Raw genomic sequence first — 13,057 nt, forward strand, 5'->3', positions numbered from 1 at the left:
AAGCACAGTCGAGGACGGCAGAGAATAATGTGGACGTGATGGAATCGGGAAACTTGAAAACACGTGGAACCAGTTAGCACAATTAAGACAGGGGTATTGGAGATCGCTGGAGAAGCTTTCGTCCTGCGATGGACGTCAAAATAAGCTGATGATGATGATGATGTGACGACATCCATGCTAGCTTCGCGCATGTCTTTCATGTTATGTCATGCATGCGTGTCATGCACGTTCTGATAGCTTGATTTCCGTCGATTGAGGGGGGGGGGGGCGCTAGTAGCGGCGTAGCCAAGTGGGGCACACCGGGCACTTGTAACGCTCACTAAAAGTAAAATTTTTGCCACTATGGCAATGGCCCCGCTCCTTCCCCCTCCACGGTCAATTGGGACCCCCCCCCCTCACACGAAAAAATTTTCTGGTTACGCCACTGTGGGGAGGGGGGTGTAAGATTGCTCTAGACCCCTCCCCCTAACTTGTCAACGGAAACGGGGGACGGGAGGGCAGCTTCCGCCGGGCCGCAAACCTTAGGCAGCCCAATTAACGGCTGCATTTCCCTTTGGACGTGAATACTGCATTAATGCCATTACACTGTAGGATTCGTGGTGGTTCGAGGGCATGCGACAATAAAAAAAACACATACAGCCATCAGAAAGTCTTAGCTTGAGCAGACCTTTGGGAGCTGGGAAGACTCTCACAAAAGAAAAAAAGCTTGGCACCCCTCTTACAGGCATTGTCAACTCTGGATCCCACCACTGACTGTACATTTCCGGTAAAAAAAATCACCCATGAACTCCTCTCGGATTTGTCTAAGTGTGCATAAGCATTGTGACTCTTCCTCATCTACACGCAGTCCATGTCGTTATCAATGTTATGAGACTTGATCCGAAAAGTATAAGCGCCAACGCTGCGGCGACACAGGCTGCTCTGGGGCTCTATTCTGGACACGCATGGCGGCTGCACGGCCGCCATTAGCCGCCATGTTTACTCTCTGATTGGCTGTCGAAAGGTCACGTGTTTTGAAATTTGTGCCGGGAAGCGGAAGTATTGCAAAATGCAATTTTGCGTTTTCATCAAGATGACGAAACGTGACGTGGAGCTGCAAATGTTATGGACTAATACATTTTTTTGGTCCTTGGCAGATATATTGTGATGTTAGCGCTTCAAAAAGAATGTGAGCGGTAGCGTGCAGAAGCCAGTGCAATGCATCTGCAATTGCGCGAATATGTGGTGGCGATTCAAGATATGCGCCATGCCAGCTTGCTGATTGGCTGAAGGAATATCTCATGAGGAGCGTCACAGGAAGGGCTGTTTCATAAACGTCATTTTGACGATGCGTGACGTTGCGCTGGGCCGCCATTGCTGAGATTTTCCGCCATAATTTTTGCTGCGACGAGCCGCGCGAATTATGCTAATGGGCAGCCATATGCAATGGCAGCCGAGAGGAATGCGTATCGCCACATTTTCCCCGTCGTTTGGCGCCACGAAAATCTTTTGTTCATAACGCGTGCTCATAGTATTTGCATCGCTCTCGGGTGGTGTTGGCATTTGTGTTTTGGGCCATCGTTTTTTTAAAAGAACGCGTAAATACGAAATTATATTGGTTGAATATAGCAAACTTTCAGCAATGTTGTCCACTTTTCACTGCTGTATTTGTATTGTAATCGAGATTAACGCCTTTTCGCACAATCAAAAGTTATGACAACGGCCTTTTTCTAACTTACAAAACGAAATGTACGCAAGGCGGCGCCTTGAAGTTTCCTCCCGCGGTGCGAGTAACCAGCGAAATGAACAAGAGATGGCAGCGCCGGCGCTTGCGTCGCTCTAGTGGATATCTCTGGCGCGCGCAACGCTATCGGTGATATTCGGCCGTTTCTAAGCCAGCCGAGTCGGGCTGAGTCACTTGCGTTTCACGAAATAGCGATAACGTGGCCTAGAACGTGCGCGCATCACCACTGGTAGTTCGCGTATGTTGTCTCAAGAAAGAAAACAAGCGCGTTGGCACGAACATGCGATGGCTCATTCCATTTTCCAGGGACACGCATCCGAGCTACTGAAGCAGACGACGGCTTGTACGCAGCAGACGACGGAAGCGAGAAGCGTTTTCGACAGAATAATCATACGCTTTGAGATAGCTGCTTTATTTTTACTGCGGAGGAAAACTGTTTTGCTTTACCGATAACGCTACATTCAGTGCCTTCATTTCAGTTTCTTAGGCGAAACGTCAAGTTGGCGTCACGTTACGTAAGCAAAACCGGGCCACCAGCGCCATTTTGTTTGCGTCGCGCCCACGTCACGCTCCGAAGAAAATGGCGGAATGTCCAGAATAGCGCCCCTGGTCGGCAGCGCAAGCAAAGTACTGCAGGTGGCGGGGCCAGGCGCGCTGGTGACGTTCCGTTCGTTTTGAGCCGTTATCGCTCTTTAGCCCTCCTCATCCGCGACGAACCATTATCAACCGTTCTCCGGCGGCGGCTGCTTGTGGCACGGCCGCGCGAACCGTATCTTGAAAGCGAACTGCATTGTGGACAGAGTGTGCCCACTGCTGAAAACTTCACGCGCTGTGTTCTCACCGTTTACTTCGCTTTGAAAACAGACGCGCGCACACCTATCTTGAAAGTGATCTGCGAAAAGCGCATAGTGCGGCATAAGCTGAAAGCTTCGTGAGCGCAGTGTTCTCGCCGCTTCGGTCGCGTTGAAGCCTTGAAGCGAGAGCTAGCACGAAGGTGAATTCACTCGCTGCTGCGGGTTCTATATTGAAAGATATCGTGCGGTACGGACTGACGGACGGATGGTTTTTCTTGTTGGGGAAGTATAGAAATGCTTACGTTATAAAAAAAATCGCAGGGTTCTCGAATTTCGCGATAAGAACCAACACCAACCTACTCCCCCACCCCCCGCTGAGCGATGCCGTCTTGATCGCCCCCTCCCAACCCCAGGAAAAGGGACACTACCTTTCTATCTCAGTTGAAGAAAGGATGATGAAGCGTTAACAACGACAATAACGGCATTTTCTAACGAGTTGTCTTATGGCCTCTGAGATTTGCGCGCGAAGCTGGCGCGCGCGAACCTGAGAGGCCATAATTGGCCGCTTAATAGCATAAAAAGACAAAGATAATGCCATACGACACAACTAAAAATTTAAACAAAGAACTGATCTTAGCTATACTGTTTGGGGAAAAGAAATAAAAAATTAGACAGCCGCAACACACGCCACTAAAGCCACCACCGCCGGCATAACGCGGAACCAACTGTTGGCAACATTCATTCGCGCGTCATTGCTTCGTCCGCGTCGTCTCCGCAACGAGAGCCGCCATCTTCTCGCGCCTAACGTTTTGTATGGTTTTGTTCTCTGCAATCCGCGCACACAGCTCATCGGTGGCTGCACGTCTGCTCGGCGTCGCAATGCGGCCTGCGTCATTTTCTGGTGCTTGCGCAATCGGTGTGAAACATGTCGCACGTGAAATGTTTGATAGAAGTGCCTCACGTCCAAGTCAAGCCGCCGTACGGGTGTATGGTTGTGCGCCCCGTTCTCGGAAGCGTCGACGGGTTTCCGGCATGCGGATTTCAGGTACGTGCAAATGCGTTTCGCCCTCCTATTGAGCTCCGGAGCAAAGCGTGCAATATTTCATGTGAAAGATGCAGTGCCCGTGATCATGGTGTGAATTTCGAGCGGCAAACGAGAACTTTGGCACTTAGAGCACACCGCGGCTGCTAAGTCAGCGTGGAAATTGTTTTACGTTACCGTAATATGTTGCTGTCAGTCTAATCTGCGGCTTGTGGATAGCTAGCCCATTGACGTTTGCTTGTGGCAGCGATAGGTGTATAAATGGAAGCGGTAATAATTTTCGAGAGCAGAGTTTTTTCGCTCGATGTTTGGTCGTGTTTATGGCGTTATGAAAGCTAGAACACTAAATGGCTTGATCGTGCTTAGTTCCAACTCTAAGGGGCGTAACGTTGGCGCTGTATATGTTTGTTTTCGGTGTCACGAGTACCACTTTCATGCTTTTGTTGCATGAGAGTGGTAGCTGCAGCGTGCCGTCTGGGTAGAACACAATAAAAGCAATTTCTTCACTCATACGTATGCAATGTGAGGTAACAAAATTTCCAGCGTTTTATTCGGAGCGTAAATATCCAGTGTAGTTTAGTAAGAAACTCAAATTCTGTGTTAGCTTAGTAGGCGTGAAACAAGTGAAACTCGCATTCCTTTTTGAATTGTTCGCCCAAACTGCACCGCCCCCAGATGCGTCATCGGGTAATTGACAGTAGCTTCGCTACGTGAGTTGTTTTATGCGCCTATATTGCCCGGTTAAGTATCCTGTTCATTTATGCTGACGCTCGTTCATCTTGATTTTAAGCGGTTACTATCCCCGAGTACCGGACGATGCCAAACTTGTGAGGTGTAGCAAACGCGGGAAATTCAAAGTGGCGTGGCTGCAAGGCCCTGTTTTTACGTTTCTTGCATTTAAAGCCAACAGACACACTATCACTGATTTATTTTCCATTTCTGCTTTACTTGATCAATCTAATGTGACAACTGCATCTGCTCTTTAATGTTCTCCATTTACTGTGTATTCAGCTTGGCTGCCACCTTCTCTTCAGAGGATGCCGCTGTGATAGCTCTTTCGTATAGCACATGCCTCTAGGCCCTTGTGTTTCATGGGCTCCCGCGAGGCAGCAGTGCTCCAAGTAATTTTACCATCCTATATATTTTCTATTTTGCATCATTCTTCCACGATGGATTTTAATGTTAATAGTATTTGTCATTAGTCATCGCCATAATGTTATAGCACGTAGATTTTACGCACTTCACATCGACAATTTTTAGGCCAGTTTACAGCCAAGTCACATCTTCCATAATACATCGTCAACATTACCACTTGTCATGGCGCTCTTTGGCCAAACCTGGCCCTTGCGCCATAAAACACCACACATCATCATCATCAGCTTGGCTGCCAGAAAATGCTTGAATTTCTTTCAGTATCCAAGTGACGAACTATTTCACTGACGGCCGTGTGTGAAACACGCAAGATGACAAAACTGATAGCAAAATGATGAGATATTTCTTTTATAGCGTTTGGACTCTACTTTTGGTGAGGATGTCGATCGACCTTGGGCCTGGCGACAGCACACCCGACATCGCCAAAGTGCAGCCTATCAGTTGAGTGCCCCCGAATGGACCATCAACATTGGAAAATGAAGCAAAGCCAGGTAGGGGCAATTTTTACTTTGGAACAGAATACTGACAGCTACCTCTTTTTTTAAGAACTAAATAACATATTTACAAACCAATCCTTTCTCTTGGTGCAGCCTACATAGAATTGTTTTTTGCTTGTTATACAGACCTTCAGAAAGCAGTTCTGAACCTTTTTGCATGCACAAATAAATAAAGAGGAGTGCACTTTCTGAAGAAATTGATGCACTCAAATGTGCGTTCGACACACAGTGAGATGCAAAATAACCAACAACTTTAAAGCGGCAAAAAAAATTTGAAACATGTTCTAACATCATAGCCCGCCTTGGCATACGGATCTAAATATAACAGCAACGGAGGTGCATGCAGAGAAGTGTTTGTAAATGTTTGCAAGATATGTACATTGTCTAAGAAATTGTTTTTATTTACTTGGAGCTTCTTGGTGCTATGGCAGTGCAGTAAAAGCTCAAAATGATGCCCCTGCTCCTAATAAAGCACTTTTAGATTTTAAAATTAAATTATGGGCTTTTACATCCCAAAACCTAAAGATTTGGTAACCTGGCTTCTTTAATGTACACCTGAATCTAAGTGCATAAGCGGTATTGCATTTTACCCTCATTGGAGGGCAGCTGCCATGGCCTAGATTGAAGCTGGGACCAGCATGACTGAGCAGCATGGCATCATAGTAAGTGGGCTATTACACCAGGTCAAAATGAGAAATACTGCTTAGAACTACCAACTTCTTGGCTCACAAGCACTTTGCACTAAGTTAAAGGAGTATGTAGTACTGTCAGTGGCCGTTTATGTACCAATTTCTTTTTAACCTGACTCCATTATTAAAGTGCGAAGCTTCAATTAGTCAAAACCAGCCTAAATTACAGAACCAGCTCAAAACACGCACCATGTATAGCTGGATTTGGACATGAAAATGGAGTCAATTCATGTCGCCGAAAATGGCGGTGGCAGTCACAATATTTCATGCATTTTGCCTAAAACATAGTCAATAATAATTAATCAATTTTTAAAATATTATTTTCAAAAAGTTTTTTTCAAGCACTAAAGGAGGAGCCAAATGGTGTTCAGGTGCACGAGCAGTTAGTTGCACGGCACTTCTTGCATGTGTTCACTGGCTTCTTTATAGCTTGAAAGAAAAATTTGTTGCACCTATTGAGCAGTAGAAAGCTGGATTGGGAATTTTTCAGTATGCTCTACAATTTTCGCACTGACACTTTTGCTTTGAATATAATATTTGAGCAGTTAAGTAATCGTTACTAACTAATTAACTAATTAGAAGAAATGTAAGAATTGGTTTCACTTCCTCAAAACGATGGCAAACGACATTGCCTTGGTGCTGTCCAGCTACGTGGCACTTGTACATATTTAAAGCTTGCACATGTCATACAGACCACCTGGTAATTACAAGGCATATATAGAAGTGGCTAAGTTGTGTGAGCCAGCCATATGTAGCAAATCATGAGAAACAGCCATGTTTCTTTTACTTAAGGGCATGATAAGATTTACATGCTCGACACCTTGCATCAGTGTGTTCTAGGCCTGTTCGTAGTTTAGCTGCTACATAAACAATATTTCTCCCCATGTAAGCTCATATGCATGTTTCAAGTATATTGCCCCGTGTGTCCAAAATAAACCATCCTCGCGCTTCCTTCATTATGTATACATCTGTTGCTGTGCTAAATTTTTAACATGCAACTGCACAAATTTTCATCTAGTTTACATATTTCCTCGTTGTTTGGAGGCTTTATTTCTGAACAAGTTGTTTTCGTTAAACCCTGTTGCACACAGTACACAGCATTTCTGCCTAGAGTGGGAATTGTTTTTTTTTTCAGATTGACATAAATACACCTTGCCTGGGCAATGTAAGGCATTCTACATAACACGGCCCTGCAATAATGTTTCATATTGCATTCCAGCATCATACAGAACTGTTTACTTACAAGATTAGAATATGTATAAGTGTTGGAGATACCAGAACTGGAAGAAGCCAGCAGATAATGAGGCCAAGGAAAGCATAGAGGAACATGTTTTAAGTTTTTTATATGAAGTATAGAAATGATGAATTCTAGGTAAGTGAAAGTGGATTAAAAGATATCCACCTCTTGGTGGGGAACGGACCCATAACCTTCACATTACGCATGTGATATACTAACCACTGTGGTACTATGGCCGTGTTCGAGCGTCGACAATCTGAGGGGCCATTGTGGACGGTTGAATGCTGCCTCGGTGGCACAGTGGTTAGTGCATCGCATGCCTAATGCAAAGGCTGTAGGTTCGTTCTCCTCCCATGCCTGTTTTTTTTTACCATTTTCATTTCCTTTTATCATTTCTACATTTAAATAGAAAATTACAAATAAGTTTCCACGTGCCTTCCCTGGCATCTTCCAGCTGTGATTCAGAAAAATTTTGACCCTCAGTATCCGTTCTTCTCGTTTGGAAGAACAGGAGCTTCATTTTAAAAATAATGAATTCACCTTGTTCAGCATCTCAATGTGGTCTCAAATCTTATCACAGCATGTGTATTACTAAGTGAAGTTTTTGTTAAGATGATATAGCATGGGACCTAATTAGTAGCCTTTGTGTACAGACATATGACTAGTCTAATAAATAGGAGGATTTTAAGAAGCACTTCTAACATGGTCTGAGCATGTGTTTAAAAAAACTAATCTAGCATGATTTCAGGCATAGCTGTTGCCCCTGAAAAATATTTGGATCATCTGCATTGGCATTGTTTTTAGAGAGCACCAATACTGCTTTGATAGAAGTAGCCTCGTGGAACATGAAGCATCGCTTCTTGCTTAGTCAAGGAAATATTATCTGCATATCTGACGTGCATGTGTCATATGCTCGAATGCTGTTTAAAGGCTGCTAATAAGAAAATTACTTCACTTGCCTTCCAGAGATTGCTTCAGTAGTCTATGCTACTCGATCATAAACAATTTACCAGAGTGAACTTTCATCACAGTTGGCTTTGCAATGTTTATGCAAAATACAATTGCCTACTAGACATGTGACTGCACTAAAACTTGGAATTAATGACCAGTAAGATTTATGGGACCAGCAAAACTTAGTTTATTACTCCAGAACAAAATGCGAGGCACTTCGGTTATTTCTGCCATAGAGTTTCTTACAGTAATTACTAGAGGGAACTCTGGCGCCGCAGTCGTACCACCATGGGAATGAAGGGAAGCACATGGATTTGTCTGATATTCGTGCTTGTGAATTCAGACGTTCTTGTGGCTTCGTATATTATACGCTATATAAATCTTATTGTCGTAAATTTCAGCGCAGTCTATACTCTTCGAAGTGCAGAAGACGGCGCCAACACGCACAATTGCTATTAATTGCAACGATTGAGCTTGTCCAGGTAGCCAAATCGAAGGGCACCAAGCGTCTCAAGGCACTAGTATGCCCGCGATAAATTCATCAGGGCGTTGCACTCGCTTGTCGTTACATGCCTCCGTCGCTTAATGGTTTCAATATCAGACTTCTGTTCTAGAGTTCCTGTGTTTGAATCCTGTCGTCGGACGATTTTAATGTTTATTTATTTATTACACAGTATATTGTTGAAAATGACTAGAATACAAAGTCACAAAGCCGTTTGAAGCCAAACAGACGTAGTTTAGGCAAATCCATGTACTTCCCATAATTTCCATGCTGGTACAGCCGTTCTTGTTTGATCTCCTGTGGACACTAACGTCAGAGTTCCCTCTAGTAATTATTGTATGAAACTCTGATTTCTGCGCCTCGCTCGTGCAGAAGCGGCACCACACCTGCTGCGTAAACATGCACTGCCTTTCGGCCGAGTGCAGGGAATGCTGTGAACTCGCCATGTACATAGCCTGCACTAAGTAAACTAAATCACAACGTGCAGTTGCTACCACGTTGAACTGGTGGAATGAGTAGTGAAATGCAGTACCTCCTGAACTAGTTCAGAAAGTGCAGGTTAATCAAGTGGAGATTATATAGCAACAGAAGTTGAGTGATTCTGCATTACATTCACGAAATATACTTCATGATACTTTTCCATTTATTTCCTCAGTTATTAAGAATCCCTTTTGCATTGTTGGACAAAACTACAGAATGCCAACATATTTTCCAGCATTCACTGGTAGCAAACATGTCAAAACATGTTCTAGTGTCTGGATTGCCGCTTTAGCTGTTAACCCCCAAGTTAATTCCGGAAAATGTACCAAATGTTTTACGTACTCAATTTTCGGTGTCATTCTCTTTCTAAAAATATATTACTTTATTGGTCTCTGGTTAGAAATAACAGAAAAATAAGAGCTGCTCTTGAGGGCAGCTTTCCCTCAATGCCGACTGTAACTCATCTTTGACAACAAGAGCAGCATAACGTCGGGCAGAAAGAGTGCAACTAGTCATTGGCGATATTGGTACTACCTCCAGTCACTAGTACAGCTTGTGATCAATGGTTAAAGGTTGCGACTTTGTTGCTGCCCAATTTTAATTCTGCAGCTGTTACACTTGGGTGTAGCATGTGTACGTACGTGTGCATGCATTAAAATGACTTCACGCTAGAGCAAAGCAACTAGTGCAGAGAGGCATTAGTCATCTTTATATATTTGCTTTGTAAAGATGCACTAACTTTATCTTTTGCAATATAGACTTGGCGCTCATTGGCCAAAGATGCCCTTGTGCTACTAAAACCTACCAATTAATTCGCTTTTTGCAGTAGCAGGTGCTTATTCCTTTTTCAGGATCGGTCTGTGAGTTCTAATTTGTTTTTCTTGAACTGTGCAATTCCCACTCACAGGACTGCATGTCATCTAAGGTGTTCCTTTTTCAATCAAGAATGTTGAGGTTGTGTTTGTGAAACTCGATTTCTTGCCTCAAACGAGCTTGTACAAACTGACCAAGCTGATAATTCTACCTGCTTATATAATAAATGTGTTGCGGTTATGAACCCTCATAATGAATGACACACAGTATGAAAATTTTATCTAATAAAACAATTTAATGAAAATTTTCATGTTTTTCGCGTTCGTGTTCACTTCTCTACTCTCGTGTCCTGTCTGCATGCCTCACCTCTTTTTTGCATATCAAATATCGTATAAACTTAACCATGCTTTTTTACCACAATGCAGGGGGAAAAGGTTCCGGTAACACTGCATTCAGTATGGTGGCCCAGACGTGTATGCAAGCAACCTCCTTCATGTGGACCAAGAACTACTCTGCAGTGTCTCACAGGCTTCCATGCGAAGCCCTCAACATTCTCGTCTCAGTAGAATGGCTGCTCATCTATCTGCGTGTCCATCACCAAGATGGCCAGTTGTAAAGCTCCTGTACCCGTTTAAGACAGCTTAATTATTTTTTTTATTTAGTTTTCATGGTTGGCCGTAGAATCTTAACATTTTTGATGTTTCTAACGTTTTTAACTGGCCCAAAGTGGTGCAATAACTTTAAACCAGTGTAATGTATTTAAGTGATGCTCACTCTAATGCCTATATGGTTTTGTTTGTGTTTAAGAAATTTGAATGTCTGATGAGGTAACAGCATTTAAACTTCTCATCGTGGCTCTTTTCAGTGAGCTGCTAGGAAATAAGATGCAAAACTTATCACACGCCAGTTGTAGCATTTTTGTTTTCAAGACTAAAGTATACATGTTTCAAAAGATGGAAAGTGGGGAAAAAAGCCTCAAGAACATAATCATCCTAGGATTGTCATGTCCTTACAACTCTGCAATGACTAATGCCTCATACATCCTGGGAGCACATTGGTCGCAATGCCTACAGGTATACTTGATAAGAGAATAGCTTGCACTCAGATGTGCCACGCAGTTGATGGCTGATGGCTTTTGTTTGTCGTCTTCATGTTACTACTATGTATTCAATATTCATTTAGATGTGCTGCGGTTTTTTGCAGTCACACACACACACACACACACACACATATATATATATATATATATATATATATATATATATATATATATATATATATATATATATATATATATATTCTTCGTTTCAATAAAAATTTAGTTGAGAGTTAGCACTCATCCTGTCTGCTTCTAGTCTGTGTCCGTGTCACTTCGCGCTACAATCCAAGATCAGGTTACTGTACCAACTTACCCAACTTTTTATCCTTGTGTTAAAGACACACTCAGACTTGTTCTTACTTATGTGACCGGTTATTTTTGTGCTTTATAATAAGATGCAGTGCTTTTCAAATGAAAACATGTGATAGTTCGTAGTGAGGTTATTTAAAAAAAACTGTTCTGCTTAAAATTTAATTGAGCAAGCCTGTGCCATTATTCGGTGCTTATGTCTTTGTATTGGTATGGTTTTACTCATCTTCCTTTTTACTTTTAAAGTGTGCAAACATTATTATGTAACCATTTCTCTTGAATGAAATAAATACTTCTGACATTTCGTCACAAATTTTACAATGATTTTGTTCAATTAGGTAACCTTAGACTAGCTGATTGTTATTCTGGTAGCTTAACTTACAATGCCTGTAGAATATTGAATGCAAGCACATGGTGAAAAATACACTAAGTTATTGGGTATAAGCAGGTCACTGTCAGTAAATGGAGCATACGTATATTTCAGAAAATAGTGCATGCTTACATATTGAACAGCATGCACAGCTACACATGCTGTTTTGTTCGTAAATGCTGAAAGATTATTCGACGTGGAAGCACTTTGTTCTTGGGCTTTCAGTGCTACCTTTAAGTCATATATGTGAAGGTACTAGTAGAAGCATCCCGTGGAGATAAGTGACAACTTTGATGAATAGAGGTATAAAATATGTGCTTAAAACGGCAAAAAACTGCTTGACAGGCAAACGTATGCTTCTGTAGTACTGCACTTCTTACCGTCGCCAATACATGCATTGCTTGCGCTCTATTGCATTCAATATGAGCTACACCAGCGAGCTGTGGTGCCTTTCCCTCCTGGTCGAGCTGGTGTTGCGAAAATTTTTGACCAAGAAAAGGAGGTTTTTAATCATTTCTGAAATGCATGTAACTATGCTTTTGGCTGTGTGCTGTTTCCACGGAGTTATAAGTACTGGTGCACCAAGGTGCGGGAGATCCTGTGTCCTTAGTGCAGCGCGCATTGTTATTGCGCTCTGCATCCTGCCGGCAGTGTACTATCACTGCAGAGGAAGATTACGAAAGCATGGCGTGTGTGCCTTGCTGCAATGGCGAAACCTTAAATTGTTTGCCTGAAAGGGCCGCACGTTATGCTACCACATGACGGACCAGAAGCGCAATATGACGACGCCTCACAGATTCTGGCTCATACTGAACAAGGTAGTACCATAGCTAAGGCTAGGCAGCATTCACAACAGCTAGTCTGCCCATTAACTACATGGCTGTAGTGAACGCTAAAATACTTGAGGGATAACACCCTTTTGGAAGGGTGTTGTCACATGCTACACCCATATTGAAAGGGTGGTTGTCTGTGTTACAACCCATATAGAAAGGGTGTTGTTTGCTTTACACCCATAGGGGAGGTGACGTCATATTAACACCCCTTCTTTTGTGGGGTGTTAATTTGCACCCTTTGCTTGGGGTGTAGCAATACACCCCAAAATGGTGTCACCCATGGGACAAGCCATTTACACCCTTAAGGGTGTTAAAATTTTTAGAGTGCATGTTTCACGCAAACTCCGGAAACCACGCAAAAACGCTAATGCTAACTCGTTTGCGTTGCGTACGCCCGCTATACCCGCCATTTCGTTTAGCGTTCAGCGCGTGCGCAGTGACGACCAACTATTTTTTAGCGTATGTAATGGTATAGCGTACGCTATACTAAAACTGCCTAATATCTCTAAAGGGTACGCTAGATATACACATGTGAGCGGAATGGTGCGCATTCAATGCTCCACGAT

At 43.1% G+C, this 13,057-nt stretch overlaps 1 long non-coding RNA gene across 1 annotated transcript; it reads left to right on the forward strand.

The window, feature by feature from the left end:
* Positions 1–3,212: 3,212 nt before the first annotated feature.
* Positions 3,213–10,501, forward strand: LOC135904840 (uncharacterized). The gene is made up of 3 exons (XR_010565230.2): positions 3,213–3,562; positions 5,066–5,202; positions 10,306–10,501. It is a non-coding gene; the product is annotated as an uncharacterized lncRNA (long non-coding RNA).
* The last annotated feature ends 2,556 nt before the right edge of the window (positions 10,502–13,057 follow it).

Source organism: Dermacentor albipictus, chromosome 1 (assembly GCF_038994185.2).
Source record: "Dermacentor albipictus isolate Rhodes 1998 colony chromosome 1, USDA_Dalb.pri_finalv2, whole genome shotgun sequence".
Lineage (NCBI taxonomy): Eukaryota > Metazoa > Arthropoda > Arachnida > Ixodida > Ixodidae > Dermacentor > Dermacentor albipictus.